This window comes from Sylvia atricapilla, chromosome Z (assembly GCF_009819655.1).
Source record: "Sylvia atricapilla isolate bSylAtr1 chromosome Z, bSylAtr1.pri, whole genome shotgun sequence".
NCBI lineage: Eukaryota > Metazoa > Chordata > Aves > Passeriformes > Sylviidae > Sylvia > Sylvia atricapilla.
The window spans coordinates 77,464,175-77,481,712 of NC_089174.1; positions in this window are offsets into that span (position 1 = coordinate 77,464,175).

Below are 17,538 nucleotides of genomic sequence, written 5' to 3' on the forward strand. Positions count from 1 at the left end.
TGAGTGTTAGGCAGCATTTCAGCCACTGCAGTGCACCAATAGATCTGATAACTATTAGGTAGTTCCCAGGAAATAACTTGGCCCACACGAGCAAGAAGAACTACAAGTATAAGTTGCTCTGAAGAGCAGTCCTGAGGAGAAGGGAAAGGAGAGGTCAGTGTAAAGGACACAGCGCTGAAGGAACTACACTGAGTCAAACCATGTAGTTTGTGTTTCATAGGGATAAAGACTTCATTTAAAAGCACAGCTGCTAAACAAGCTTGTTGTAATCCTAGATCTCTTAAGGGTAGACTCTAACAGATGCTGTTAGAACCTTCAGAAAACTGTTTAGCTTAATCATGGAAGCACAATTTTTGCCTATTGATAGCAATGAATGCATGATGGCTTTGTAAAAAGTTTAGGATTATAAAGTATCATAGGCACTTGGCACTAAGTACATCGACATTCCAGATTCCTAAACTTTAGAGTTTATTTCTCAAGCTAGCACAAGCAATATGTCTTTTACTAAACTAGACTTAACCCAGGCTCTCCAAGCATGGTGGTTAAGTCAGAATGTAATGCACAAATAAACAAGTACATTTCTCTGGGGTCAGACACATGCACAGAGAGTTTACTTTATAAGAAATCTACACCATCTGTTGTATTTCAACTATTTTTTTTAATTTATTTTGATCATGCACTTAAAACTGAGAAGAATTCAAAGAAATATTTATAAAATTGTAAGAGATTAGAAGAAAAGAAAGTAACTCCAAAAGTTTTACTATAGATAATAATTCATTTGTCTGGAGATGAAGCTACTAATTAATGGCAAAAAAGTAAGTGCATTAAAAGAGGAATCATAGCTATTTAACATGGTTTAATATCACAGGATGCCTCAGAGTCCAGAGATTCCTTTTTTGGCTGTTGAACTTGTAAAGGCTTCTGTTCAAACCCATTATTTTAAGATTTGTTTTAGAAATCTGAAGTTTCTAAAATTTGGACTAGAAAATAAAATTAAACATTAAAAAGTAACAATTCATACAATTCACTTGGAGTAATTTCTGTATCTTTTCTATAGATGTTAAGCCAGTCACTTTGCAGATCTGAAATAATTGGAACACAAAAACCACAAAGGATGTTCTTCTACAATGTTTTTCAAAATTGGCACACCAAAAGAGTTTAAAGTGGAAAAAATTCTTTCCCTACATGGAAAAGCTTGGGATTGTAATACTTTAAATGCATAACACTTCTTCCTTCATAGAATTTCCCAGAAACCTTTCTGGAATCAACAGTAGTTATATGTGTGCTTGCCAAATCCATAGTGTGTCTTTCTTAATTTCAAGTAGGACTTAAGAAGTCTTACTTTCATAAAGCTTCTATTGAAATTTATTTCTATCTTGCAGAATTATACTCTGCAGTTTTAAATATTGTTACTTTTTTTCAAAATGTACCTGGAAAGAAATCTTCAAAGCTCCTTTTGGTTGCATATGCCTCATAAATTTTTTGTATTGTAAGAGATCTGTTTTTTGTGAGACTACAGCATGATGCACACTATAAAAGTTAGTATCACTATAAAAGTTAGTATATAAATAATTTCTTAGAGAAAATTGAAAACAAAGTAGGCAATTTAGCGCATCAATCTAGAGACATCTGAAATAATTTATTGAGGTATATCATAGGGTAATAATCATTACAGAAGAGTAAAATATATTTCAATATAAAATATATTTATTTAAATCTGAAATATATATAAATCTGGAAATATGTTTAAACTGAAAATACATTTAAATCTTCAGATTTAATCTGCTATTAGATACTCCAAAGGACTGCAGTAGTCTGTGAGGTAAAGAAAACCGATATATTTAGGCAATAAATATAATTAGCAGAGCTTTAACATCATCTGATAGACTGGCCAAAATTACTGCTGTAGAGAGGGTTTTTTTCTCAGCCTGTGTCTATTGACTTCAAATGGGGACAGGAACAATCTCTAAAACTAGGAAAATTAAATAAGAAATCATTGGTCCTCTGTCACCCTCTACAGGAAAAATCCTAAACCAGAGGGAATTGAACAAATCTATACCATCACTTCACCACTGATTTAAGGAACACTTGTATTTTCAGAGAGCTTAAATGCTTCAAACATTCTTGTCAGATGTAACTGTAATCAAAATCTCTCTTTTTTTATTTATAAAGCTGAGGGCAAACACAATTGGCAGATCTTTACAGAACATGTTAAATATTTGTTAACACCTGACTGAAACCAAATCATACTAACTTGCCAAAAATTAAATCAAAGAGTTGCAGTTGCAGAATCCAAAATTCTAAGCTGAATTTTAAGTTATATTTTCTGTGCTTACATAGGATATTCTATTTAATGTTAGCAAAGAACATACATAAAGCTCACTAAAAATAACATTTGCCAGCAAGCTGAAAAAGAATTAAGGATTCACTGGGATTTCTTTTCATATGAATGTAAAATGTGAAATATATTAAATGAAAGAAATAATCCAAAGGACAAATCCTAAAGCAGCTGAATTAACTGCTGTTTGTTGCTTATTTTCACAATGTCTGGGGTTTTATTACATTTGAGATAATTAGATATCATCCTAAGATAACCATTAAAAATAAATATTGAGTCTATTTATACCTTGATACTCTGAGGCCCTGGAATCTGAGAAACAGGGAAATGAGGATGTGGATGAAGGCTCTTCTGGGATGGAGGGATCACCCAGGGAAGGGCAGCCTACCCCTTGCATCACAACCTCCTCGAAAATCAATAAAAGAAGGGTAGTAGTTCCCTTTTTAGAGGAATGGAGGGCCCAATATGCAAACCAGATCCAACCCAACCCACAGGGAGGCATATTACCACTAAAGCCCAGGTAAGGGACATCGCCGAGAAACTTGCTAGCCTGCTGCAGCCCATGGATTATTACCCTCTACTGGTTTTCTAGGTGAGCAGTGATGAGGTCCCAACAGAAAGGCTGTGGATAAATCAAGACAGAACTTGGGACAACTGGTCCAATCAAGACAGGGCATTGGGACAACTGGTCAAGGGATCTGGAGCACAGGCCATATTCTCTTCTGTCCTGCTACTTGCTCTGAATGATGGGGCAAGAAACAGGATAATCACAAAGATGAATGCAGGATAATCATCTGGCTTTGGGGCAGGTGTTACCAGAAAAAAAAATGGGGTTTTGATCACAGTCAGTTTATACAATAGTGAGCCTGTCAGTAAAAAATGGGGCTGTCTCAAAGGTGGTAAAGGATCTCAGCTGACAAGCTGGCAGGGCTTGTTGAGACACCCTTAAACCAGATTTGAAGGGGGATAGGAATATTGCCAGTCTCGAAGAGACAAGGTGTGGGAAGAGGAGAGCTATAGTGACCACCCCCATAGCAAAAGGAGGATAAAGCAAACACAACCAGTGAAAGACCTAATTACAAGATAGGACTATGGGGCATCCTTTTGCAATTCTACTGGGAAATTGACAAAATCAAATGTAAACAAACACTTGCAGTATGGGGAACAAACAGGATGAATTACAGATCTGTGTGCAGTCACAGGACTTTGATCTCTTTGTGATCAAAGAAGGTGATCCTGCTCATCTACTCAGCCCTGGTGAGGCCTCACCTGGAGTGCTGTGTCCAGTTCTGGGCTCCTCAGGACTAGAGAGACATGGAGCTCCTGGAGCAGCCCCAGCCAAGGGTAAGAAATATGATTAATGGACTGTAGCACCTCTCTTACAAAGAAAAGTTGACAGCTGGGCCTGTTCAACCTTAAGAAGAGATGACTTGTCAGTGTATACAGGTATGTGACAGGAGGGTGTCAAGAGGATGGACCAGGCTGTTCTTGGTGGTGCCAAACAACTGGACAAGAGGCAACAGGCAGAAACTGATGCACAGAAATTCCATCTGGATATGATGAAAAAATTCTTTACTGTTCAGGTGGCCTACTGAGCCCTGGACCATCTGCAGGTGGCCTACTGAGCACTGGTACCAGATTGACCACTTCCAACTTCTACTGTTCTGTAATTCTGTCACTCTAAAATCAAAAGAATTCACTAAGAAAAAGCTAAATTCTTCCTGAGGTTATATTATTTTCATTTCTAAGTGAATGGTATCTATGTGTATATATCAGAAGACAAGCAAGGTGATTAATCAGAAAGTGTAGAACCTGAACATCTTGTAAATGGTATTCAATAAGTGGAAAATACAGTCCTGGTTTTGGCTGGGATAGAGTTAATTTTCTTTCTAGTAGCTGTACAGTGCTCTGGTTTTGTATTCAATATGAGACTAATGTTGATAACACACTGATGGCTTTAATTGCTGCTAAGTAGTGTTTATTCTGAGTCAAAGGCTTCCCTGCTTCTCATGCCCAGCCAACAAGAAAGCTGGAGACACACAAGAAGTGGTGAGGGAACTGACCAAACTGGCCAGCAGGTTATACTGTATGATATCATGCTTAGGACATAAAAAAAGCAGGAAAGCTGGATGGAGGCCACTGCTTAGAAAGTGTCTGGGCATCAATCAGAGAGTGATGAGCAACTGGACTGGGCATCACTGGCTTTGTGTGTTCCAACTCTTTTATTATTAATGTAAGCATCATTATTTACTTCCTTTTCTGTGCCATTAAACTGTCTCTATCTCAATTCATGAGTTTTCTCACTGATACTTTTCCAATTCTCTCCTCCATCCTACTCCTGGAATGGAGTGAGCAAGAAGCTGTGGGATGCTTAGTTGCCAGCTGGCATTAAACCACAGCAGTGCTATTCTGATTTTCCATGCTGCAGCTCCCATTTTTCCTCTTAATTTTTGTCGTCTGAACATAGGTAGAAATTATAACCTGCAGTACAGATAAGGGGTGACACAGCTTCAAGTCCTACAATATGGAACAAGAGAAAGGCTGGACTTGATTAAAAATGTGATCCGGGTTTGAAAATGGAGGAAGCAAAGCAGAAATGAATAATAGCAGGCTTTATTCAGGGTATCTTAAGAGTGGCAGGGAAGAGAACACCTTGTTTACTGGACAAAATAAAATTGTAGAAGAGAGTAGAATTACACACAAGAGTTGGCAAGATCATCCTAAATTCAAGGAAAGTGCAGATCCTTAATCAAATGTAATTAATTCAAGTAGCTCTCTAATATATCCAGTGATATTTCATCTCAGTTGAACCGTATCTGCTTGTAATCACTGGTCAGTAGAAAAAGTTTGATTCACACTTTCCACCTCAAGGGGCAAAGTTTGTACATTTCAAGCAGAGTTAAACAGATTATGCCCTGTGATTCTAGTAATATTGGAAGCATGGAATGTCTTCAGCCAGAGGTTCTTTTCCTCACAGGATGATACTCAGTTCATTGAACTTAATTTTTTTAAGTTATGAAATTGGAAGCACCAAGGGTATAATTTCTTGTGCACACTGTGTGAAAGTGACTGGAGGATGGGAGGAATGACGGGTCAGCTGTGTGAGAGGCAAAGTGGTGGGCACTAGGCTGAAACTGTAAAATCTGCTTCTAGCTGAGCTCCTCTTGAGTGCACTGTAAATAGACACTGTGTGGCAAAAACACAGTCACTGCAGAGGCAAGCTGAGCAGGTATGTAGGGCACATAGGAACCCAGAGAGGGAGGAAAAACACAGTACCTGAAATCTCCCTAACACCCATTAGCAATATCTTCTTGACCTTTCTTTTAAATCTTGCTATGCACTGAATTTAGCCATAAGGTACTCTTTTGCAATTTGTTGCTATACAGTGACATTCACCATAACAGTTTGACTGTTCTTTAGCAGTAAAATTTTAACCAATAATGAACTTTTCCTTTCTTTGTTCAAACACATTTAGTCTTAAACACTGACAAATCTGAATTTTTATTTTTAACCTACATCTCCAGGCTGCTAAAAAATCTGAGTTTTCTGCATCTGCAACAGAGAGCTGCAGTTGTGACAACACCAGACCAGGGATGGTTGATAAGTGGAAAATAAGGCTGCTGTTTGGGACATAAAAGTATTCTGATGTCAGGATTGTCAAGGAGTTCACGGATCATTAAGTGCAAAAATACTGTAGCTGGAATGGGATAACACCATGCAGTAGGTACAGGCACTTTTCTGTCTAGCCAAGGAAAAGCCATCTAGAAAAGAACAGAGGTTTCTGGTGGATGGGAACTTATATACTAACCCAAAAAGCTTCCACAATGTGTCCTTGAAGTAGTGAAGTCCACTCCACATATTTACCTGTATTAACAAGACTGTTCTCAGCAGACTGAAGTGATTTTCACTATCTTAAGACCACATGAAGAATAGCAGGTTAACTTTCGGTGTTCTAAGTACAAGAAAGATGCTGAAATAGTGGAGCAAGTCCAGAGAACGACTGAAAGATGAGACTAAGAAAAGTAGGTTTGTTCATATGTAAGAAAAGAATACTAATTTGGGACCCCAGCACTGTCTGCAACTACTTAATAGGAAGGTGTAGAGAAGAGGGAGTGAGACTTGCAGCAGAACTGCACAGATAGAGGATAAGCAACAGTAGATACAAGTGGAAACATGTTACATTCTGACTGGATATATAAAAAAGTAATTCCCATGAGGATGGCTGAACACTGGGACACACTGTCCCAAGAAGCTGTAGAAACTCTACCCATGGAGATACTCAAAATCCAATTAATCAGTGCCTGAGCAACATGCTGTAGAAGGAGGCTGGTGAGAAATATCAGGAACATATGGGACTCTCTGAGTCTGCATGCTGCCTTATCAGTACTGTGGATCAGAAAATTTTTTAGAATTAATACAACTTTTCAGAATTAGGTTTAGCCCACAATAATGCACTGCAAATATGTAAGAAAAACAGAATGCAAGCAAATACAGGAGACTCGAACTCATCTACAAGATTATGTCAAAGGAAAGGCGATAGACTAAATATTTTGTTCTGTTTTCTGATTTGGGGACTGGGCATGAAGCTAGTGGGGATAAAGTTCAAAGGTGAAAAATTCAGTTCTTTATGTAACACACAGTTGATCTCTGGAAGTCTTTGTGAAGAGTTACTACAGAACAAAAGTTTGTATGAGCTGAAGAGCACACAAAACAAGTTCATGGAAAAGATATCCATGTCATGTTGTTAATTCAATAGGATCCACATCCTGCATAGAAGACTCAGAGATGAAAATGGCTGGGAGATGAAAATGTCTTAAGTCAGCTTATCATATATCCTTGTGCTATTCTTACACTTTATCTTAAAGTATTTTTTCCTAGAAACATGCCTATGGAGAAAATCACAGTCAAAAAAGAAATGCCAGACTTAAACCATTGCCCTCTCCACAACCAGCTGTTCTAAGGAAGGGAGGTACAGTGCTCACAATTTAATAGTTAAAAGCCATGGTAATATGAAAGAGGGAAATGCTAGCAAAAAAAGAATTTCTGAAATGGAAACTGCACAGATTTGAAGATGAGCAATTTTAACTTCATGTGGAGTGGAAAAAAACGGAGGAACAAATGTATTCCATAATATGTTTAGGAACAAAAGGAAAAACCTTGGTTGAACAATAAAACCAGACTTTTAAAATAATAATGTTCTGCATATTACAACAGAAGGAAAGCATGAGGTCACCAAAAGAAAACAATAGATAACTAAAAACATCAGAATAAGCATAAGGGTTTGCTTGTGGATCACAAACGGAGGGTAAGGAATTTAGAAACACGCTTAAAGAAAGTCGAGGATTTTCAGAGTGGAGTTTTCACAAATTCTTCTGCAAGCTTGAAAGATTTGATATGCTGAAGTACCAAGAGAGCAGAAGGAATATAAGAATACAAGAATATGCAGATTTTTGTAAAATTATAAAGAATTGGTGAAAATTTATAGTGATAACTCCAAATAGCTGTTATTGCAAATGTAATTTCTTATAAATTTGCTAGTTTTTTTAGTCATCTCTAATTGTGAATGGACTTGGAGTAGATTTATAAGTGAATCTGATTCTATATTTTATATGAAATGAAGTTATTTCAAGAGAGAAAATACTTCTGTTCTCTACTTGCATAAAACATGATTGTTGGGCTAAAAAATAACAGTAAATGTAATCATTCTCAAGGAAAAAATGAGACTTTTAGAGACTTCAAATGACAATGTTATAATCTTTGTAAAGTATCACTTGAAGACAAAGCATTTTAAAAATCCAATTTCCCCTCACAGGATTGCCATGTTAAGAATACTGTACAGCACAAGAGAATTCTCACCTTTGGAAGTATTTAAGAGGACTGGTTTAAGAATAGAGAAATAGAGTACAAAACTCTCTTGAATACATTTTGTACAACATTGCCTCAGATTCTTCTATGCTTATCTTCAACTATAGTAAGTGTATGCTAATCTAAATCCCACTCTTCTGTCATAAAGAGAGTGAGTATTCAGTTAGTTTGTCTCAGACTACAGTTAAGAAAATTCCATTCCTTGCTTCTATTAATGGGGCACATACTACAGTAAAAACATCTTTCCTAAGCTTTTTTAGCAAGTTCTAATGTTTTCATACTTAAAAGAGCCAACAAGCAAATAAAAGAAATCTTTCTCTTTGAAAATTGCAAAGTCTGCCTTTCATAAATACCCCTTTTTATTTTAAAATAAAATGTGAATAATTCAAAGGACTCAAAATACATATAGCTAGGTTATCTTTATAGGATATGAAAACTCACACAGAGATAAAGAAACAGCCTTCATAGTGTTAAAACATGTCTGAAGAAGTCCTTTCATTAGTACTGATGAAAAAACTTTTAACACTCTCATTATTTGAAAGAAAAACAACAACCAAGTTGCCATTCTTAAAGCAACTATGAAACAGTTCCACAGAAGGCAGTCTTCATAAGCGTAATTTCTGTATATTCTTTGTCGATAATTAGGTAAGTAACCTGTAGTCGATGAATCTCTTTTCTTTACCAGCACGAGGGAACAAAAATACACATTTTTTCAGGCATCAATATAGAAATATGGCTCTCTGGAACCCTGTACAATCATTTCTTTTTAAAAGGCCACTTTCATTGCAAAAGGTATATTATTCAAATACAGAGCTACAAACACACACAACCAAAAAAAAAAAAAAATCCTGAAGCCCGAGTGAAGTCTCACAGATGGAAGGAAGGTACAGATGAAAATAAGAGTCGCCTGAATCTGTGCAGCTAAAACATGGGAGTTATAGCTCTGACAACTAAAGTCACCAAGTCCTGTACACTGTCTTTCATTTTTCCTGAGTCTCTACAGATTATGACCACCTCATACACAAAATGGAAATAGCATGCCTCATCTTTACATATAATCCCATGTTGTATTATGAAGAAAGAAAAAATATCAGAGATCTTGATTACTGCATTTTCCTCAGCCATCCTTTGTCATCTTCGTATTTGCAGGAAGAAAAAAAAAAAAAAAACCACCTGCGTGCAAGAGCAGCATTTACTCCCGTCTGACAGCAGAGGGGGCCCGCTTCCTTCGAAAAAGATCCTGCTTGTGCCTCGACAGTCGAATTTAGTGTCTTCACTACTACTACTAGTGAAATGGAAATCGTGAAAAAACACTTGCAAGCGTATTATCGAAAAAAGTTACTGCGTATTGAAAATAAAAATTTATTTTGACTCCCCACAAGCTCTGATTTACTGGGAAAATCAATCCTAATTTTACCTCAATTATTTACCTTTTATAAAAACAGAACAAAAGTTAGAGCAGAACAAAAAGAAGGAAAAAGATATCACAAGACACAGTTAACCACTATCTACCATGGGCAAGTATGAATTTCCTGTCCAGAAAAAGGATAGATTCATTCAGGTTTGGTTCATGTTCTAAATTAGTTGCTTCAAGATAATTAAAAATAAATACGACCCCATATTCTTTAAATTCGTTCAGTGGCACTGTAATGATTAAATCAGCTGACCATCTGCTCCCACCAATGATCCATAGAAGTCTTTCTTCCAAGTTCTTCCCACTGAAAATGTAATTACCATTCCACCAAACAAAAATTGCCATTTCCAATTTTTCTATTCTTCACTTTCATTACTCATATTGGAGTAACAATCTTTTCATTTCTCTACTATCATAAGTCGTTTGCAACTGTCTGTTACCTGACCTGTTTCATTCACCATATATTTAATCTAACCCTATACAAATAAAAGAAAATAACCTACAGATGCCAACAAACTATTACTATTTTTAAAAATGTATCTCCTGAGGTGTAATTCAAATACTAAAATGCAAAAACAATACTTTTTCTGTTTGGTGTTTAAATTTCCAAACTTTATCGTATTTACCCTAAAAAAACCCCAACAAAATATGTCCTCTTTTTTATTTGCATATTGACACCCTGATAATAGCATTTATCTATTTCCAATGGTTGAATTTCTTTGTCATCAAATTACAGTGGCACGTATTTTATAATAATGAAATCTCTTAGCAGTTTCTTAGAGGAGGGAAAAGTGTCTTACTAAATATATTTAACAATATTCAAGTTAGTTCACAATACTTCTTTGAACTCTCCAATGAAACATCATAAGCAGGTTACAAGAAACAGTGGTGAAGCACACTAATAATGCACACCAAAAAAAGGGCTTCAATGTAATGTTAAGCAAGTTTTTCTAATTAATTCTAATTAGTACTAGCATGTTTGCAAAATTACGATTAAATCACGGTGAAATCACTATTAAAATGTTAAAGACAGATTTATTTTTTTTTTTTAAAAAAAAGTATTTTCCTTCGATCATATCCAAAGCTGTTCTCGTTCTTTTTTCTTTTTGATTTTCATAACACAACCTCTTTCTGGGACACAGCTCAAAGTTATCACTTTAGTTCTCTTTACTAAGCTGGCATATAATTTTCTCTTCAATCCTCACAGAAAAATATAATGTCCCCCACTATGGCAGTTAAAATGCTGCATTTCCAAACCAGCACCAGCAGCTAGTTTTCAAAATCAAAACCAAATAAATTACACAGATACTTCTGATTTTGGTACGTCACTAAAAACTGACCAGTTATCCACATAGTTAAAATTAGGCAAAGCTTCGTAAGTAAATACGTACGTATGTTTGCACAGGGTGGTTAGGCAGTTAAAAGGGGGCTTGGAAGGGATTTGTTCACACATCAAGCACATCCAGCTCTCAGAATGTGAAGCAACAACAAGATCTTAGAAAAGCCATTAATTTTTTATATGGGCATATTTTAGTAATTTCTTACACACAATAATAAACATTTTTACGGAAATGAAAAAACAAACAAACAAAACCAAAAACAAACAACAGAAATCCAGGCAACCTAATGCATTTGGACATGTAAAATATAGTTTTTCTGTAGATTTGAAATAAGGGCTAAACCAAATAAAGAAAAAAAGAGGAAGAGGAGACACTCAACAGCCAAATTACAGAATAATTGCTTTAAAATATTTTTTTTAACTACCAGAGAACTAAACTTTTCCTTATAGGTGTCAACTCTTCAGCAGAATGTTATGGATACTCAGACCAAATTTATTTTAAAGTTGCTACAATGTGGGAACCCGGATTCTTCTCTGCTAAAATTAGCTCAAGACAGTTTTTTTTTTTTCCCCTAGAACAAAGTACTGGTGAAAAGTATAGAGAAAAATTACACAAAACTCAGGTGCTCAGAATGTTACACCATTGTAGATTACAATGGTCACTTTTTGAAATAGGGTATCCTTGCTTCTCAAGCCATGTATTTTTTTACCATTTCCTTTGAATCAGTCTTACCATAAATAAGGTGAGAAAGATGTGTCAGTTGAAATTATTCCCACCAAATTCTCCACAGAATCCAAATCAATTTCTCCTGACTTAAATACAGAAATTAGCATATTCTATATCATCTGGAGTAAAGGAGGCAGCTGAGAGGTAGATTTATTAAACCTGCCTTGAAATAACAGGCAAGAGTTCAAGAGATTCTATAGGTGTAACTAAACAGGTATCCCTCTCTTGAAACTTAATTTTATAAGACAAATTAAGGAGAGAGGATTAAACTTAAACAACTATCTATTTCTAAATAACTTTACACTTGTTTTTTTGCAATTATGGAAACCTGGGATTTTCGGTTTTTTCTTGGAATATTTTACATAAATCAAATTTTGCATTTTGAGACAAAGAACAGTTTTATTTATAAAAATATAAACAAATAATTTAAATTTAAAAATTTCAGTTAACATTACGTGAAATAAACCTTCAGCCAGAAAGAAAAGGGTCTTAGGTTAAACCATTAAATATCCCTCTACCAAAAATACCTCAATATGTTTAGTCTGATTATGTTAACATCCTAAGGAGAAAGTGACGTTTTTTCATAATGAATTTGGAAGAAATTGACCAATTAAAGGAAGAAACAGTAAAGATTAAGAAAGTCAAAGCAACAGTGTTTTTTGACTGTACATTCTGTAAGGCAGCTAGGTAAGGGAGAAAAACTGTATTTGCAGCTTCACTAAGTGTGAACTTTGCATTCAAAGGACACACATGGAATAGAATATTTATGGATGATGCAACTTCATTTAAAATATTCATTTTGAGAACTTACTGGTTCAGACACCGAAACCAATCAACCGCAAGAGCCCAATCTGTACCTAAGCAGGCCCTCTTACTCCTGCTGTTCCTTCAGCTTCCCTTCAAGCCTAAAAAAGGGTACTCTGGGTTATTTACAAGGTATGCAGTCAGGACTATAGGCCTTCTGTTCCTACCATTGGCTCACATTAGAATTATATTAGTATTTTTCCCTATTTCTTAGAAAACAAAGCTTTGGTAATGATGCACTCCTCCCTAAATCTGCATGTACTCTGAACTAGCATGAGTATCTGTAGAGCTATTGCAGGCAGTTCAGACATGAGATCACAGATCTGATTTTTACAAGTTAGTTTTAGCTGCCTGAATTGTTATCTTGAAATAAGATACTTACCCTAACAAACATTCTTATGATGTAAAAAATGTACAGTACAGCAGCTGCATTAACAAACAATCAAGAATTTAAATCTTAAAATCACAGTTACATTTTGAAGAAATACTGAAATATTATCAAAGCTCTGCATAGAGAAGCATAAAATTATTCATGCTGCAAATATTCTAGGGAAGTGATTGACTGCATCCTCTTTTACCAAGAATCAGCTTTTTGAATATTTTCTCTAGTTGTAACTTCAGGAATTAATCCAAAGTTACATTAAATGAAATAGTTTACTGGTTAAAAATTCTAAGGATTTACATTGTGTGTCAATTATGACTTTCTGAAATAATAGCATTCTGCTGTCATTGTTATACTTCCTGATCCAGTTTTAAAGTGTATTCTGTGTTCTCTACTTTTACTTTTTCAGGAGAACTGCTAACTCCTGTTTGCTGGAGCCAGCCTCTTTGGTAGCTTGAAATGACACAAAGCACTCCAGTCATATTTCTTCTTGGAGTGATCTGCACCAATAGGAAAACAACTCCATGTACCTTGCTACTTAAAATATATTTAAGCACAGAAACTCAAGGCAGTGAATGGTATCAGTTTACACGCAGGAGAAGGTACAGGTGCTGCCTTGCTGCTCAGTTTCCTACAGTGTGATACTGAGTTTGCATCTGCTTCTGTTTAGGACTGAAAATAATATTTGTGTCATTGACTAGTATTTAATTAATTTTAGATGGGGCATAGGGATATTTAATTTTTTTCAAGATGAAACACCTTTTTTAAAAAAGCACCTACATTCTTTCATTCACTTTGTTTTGTAGTTAATATTGATAATAAATAAGAATTTCCTCGAGGAAACTTGTGTTTACACATATGATTACACAAGTATAGCTTTTTATGACAAATAATAACTACAAGAAATATTTTTAGAGTATTCAGGATAAAAGGTATTCAGCTTACATATGCAAAATATTACTATACCAAATGTTCCCATAGTTCCCAAGGTAGTCCTGCAATGCTGAATAGATGCAAAACCAAATAATTCAATTGGGTGCCTAAAGCAGACAAGATTTCTCTTGAAAAATCTGCCATCTGTCTTGCCCTACTGTGGCCATGATCTTCACCAGCTGTCTGATGATGAAATTTAAATTAAGAGTATATATTAATGCAAAAATACTATTTTAGAGTTTTGGATGTACAGACGTAAACAGATATACAGATATGTACACAATGATTTGGATATACAGACATACAAAAGTACCAAAAGAAATTTCTATTACAGAGTGAGCTTTAATTCAAGGATGAGATACTTTGCACATATAAATATGGGTCAGCAATCTTCAAACTAGTAAAATGTTAATAATGAAGGCAGGCATTCTTATTGCCATATATGCCTCTGTCCACACCACAGGCTGTAAGCCACGGTTGTGGCAAAACTATCATTAAAATGTACAAAGGCAATAAACAACAGAAAGTGAAACATACAAAATTAATGTAAGAGAATATTATTCTGTCTTTATTCCTGGCAGCTGAAGCTCACATACTTTTTAATAATGTGAAAAGTTATCTAAAATTTGGCAGTATCTCCAAGTAATCATTTTCATGAAAAGCATTACAAACTTGTTTTTCATTGAGCTGGAAGGATAATTACTGTCAACAAAAAATGAAATGTTGTAGTGCACAACATGACCTTGTATGATAAAAGTGTTTTAAATAGCAATAAACACAGTCTGGGGAAATGCGATGGTGGTTTTGCTAAAATATATCTGTGAGAGTTCTACTTATGTATAGTAATGACAAATTATCATTTCAATTTGTACTGTCAGGTTCCTTTCAAACAAATGGTAGGTTGAACACCAGGGATTAAAATCAAAACTTTAGTAAAATTGATTGTACAAAGAAAAATAGTAATGACCCACATCTTTTTTCAGCCAACTGTATTGTCCCAAACCCACAAAAGTTTCATCAGAAGAACAGCAAAAATTAGAAAACGGCACTATTTCAACCATTTCAATATCTTTACCTCAACTCCACATAAAAAAAATGCAAGTACATACTTTGAATTAAAAATTGTTTGTTCTTGGTAATGTCTCTTGATTGTGTTTCTTCAATGATGAGATATTACATAGGCTTAACTTGATTACCATTATTATAGTGCTGAAATATTACAGCTCTAAGAAGAAAATACGAAAATGTTATATAGCTATTATGGAAAAAAACTGTAGTACAACAAATATTATTCACTACAATTCTGTCTTCCTCAAAGATTTTCAGTCCATTTTATATAACTGTATTCTTAACTTATTTATATCTGACTTTGAATTTTATAATTTAAAACCTGGGTTTAATTTTACTGTGTTCTCGATCACCCTGTAGGATTCTTCTGATATTTCATCTTTGTCACTACTTCAGTGTTTTCTTAATCTCACTTAAAAACTATCTGTCAGAACGTTTTTTTACTCTCCAAACCCTGTTTAGACGATAATAAAATGATGTGACATCCTCCTAGAAATACTTACCTTGCAGACACTCTACCAGAAATTAGCTGAAATTAGTTTTCGACATTGTTAGGCAGGTCTTACTCAGTGTTATGCTGATTTTTCACTAGTTTAAATTTACTAAATCAGAGTATTACATAGATATAGGTCAAAGATCTCAAGCAATGAGAAGAATAAAATGTGAGGAATTTGTTTGCCATGTTTATGATCTCATTTTAAAATAATATTAAATATAAAAATATGAAAAGAAAGATAAAGAGGGTTAATATTTAATCAAATATCAATCAAGATATGCTGAATATCCCAGAGACGATGGTTAAAGAAACAACTCACACATGAACATTTCTTAAAAGAAATTAATCATCAACAAAGGTTTGCAAGGTAGTATTCTTCAACCCTTTGTATAATGCAACATCACCTTAGCTGTCCATTCTAAAGTATCTGATCCTCTGAGTACTAACATTTCTAAATTGCACTACAATAAAAATATTATTTTAAATTAACTTGAACTAGAAATTACAATTTGTGTCATCATTTCTACCAGACAGTATTCTGCATACCTTTCCCTTCTCTAGGGAAACACAGGATCTTGAGTGCTTAAGGAAATATGAGTCATACTGTCTGTCTTCTACAGAGCTGCACATATGAGTTTATTGTTAAAAATATCAGAATTCGATGTTCTGTAGACTTCTACAATTACAAATACATTGTATCATCACTCTTCCATAGATCCTTTATATTAAATTCTAGAAATTTCCTACATGATGGTAATTTCCTACATAAGGTACCAGACAAAGTAAAATTTTGGTGAAAATTATAAAAGGCCTGGGCAAAAACCACAGCTGTATCTCATCTCACTGTTCAGTATTTTACAGTTTTATGTTATTCCCTGCCATGGGATGTCTAGACTGACACATAAGTCACAAGGCTTTCATTAGCCTTTCAATTTACAGAAGGTGGTAGAACAGAATTTAAGCTAACTACCTAGTTAGAGAAGTAACCTCTGCCTCCATAGGTGTCTTTGTCAGTAGTTGGAAATCTAGAAAGGTTCTCTCAGGAGATTTGCAGAATTTGGGTGGGTTTTTTAAATAATATGGTAGGTAATATGGTGTACTTCTAGGTTAAGTGCTTCCTCTCCAGTCGTCATACATCTAACATTCTCCCTGTACTAAATAGAATACCTCACAATAGATATGAGTGCATCATTTGGCAAAACTACCAGGAAAACAGGGTAAGTGTGGACTTCCCTGCACACACACAGGTATAACTAGTTCACAACATGTTTTTTTATAAAAAACATATCTTGTAACAAAAACAAAACCAACAAAAACCAAAACAAACAAACAAAAACAAACAAACAAAAAAACCCCATCCACACCAAAAAAAAAACATTATATGCCTATATATAGGCATATAATATGCTTAGATTTTGTAAAAGGGCAACTCTTTTTAAAAACTGTTTATTGTCTCAGAAACTTTAATTAAGAGCACTTCAGATTACACAGCTAGAGTGGGGTGGTTTTTTTGGTTAATTCTATGTTAAGTAGCAAGAAGTGAAGAGTGACCAGAGCTGACTATCAAACAACAAGGTATAATTCAGAAGACAAAACACATTCATAGATTGCAAAACTGTCACTTTACCTGCATTCTTAAAGGAGTTCTGTCTTTCTTGTGAAATTGAGACAAAACACTAAGGAACAAATTATCATCACCATATTCAAATCGGACTGGGACTTACAGTTTAATTTCTTACATGCAGAGCCATATATAAATCAAGTAATAGGTAACTTGGCATACAATAATTTGTAGCAATTGAATAATAGATAGCTTGACAGAACTTGTGTTTGATTTTCTGGGTAGATTGCTTTTATAGTCACTAAGCTGAAACTTAACACATAGACCTCATGCATATTCCGGCTTTCTGTTTCCAGTTTCACTTCCAGTTTATTTGTAGGAATTCCCACTGCAGGTTTAGAAAGTAATAAAGATTTTCCTCTTTCTTGCTCATCACCTTTGTATGCCAAATAATCAAAGCAGGAATAGAGAAAATCCCAATATATTCCAAATTTATAAGAAGTTAACTTTACAACTGTATTTATCAAACCTGCTATTTATACAGCAACTGCAAGAATAAATTATATACATGGAAGTCGAGATTGATCCCTTAGGAACACATTAGTTTTGCC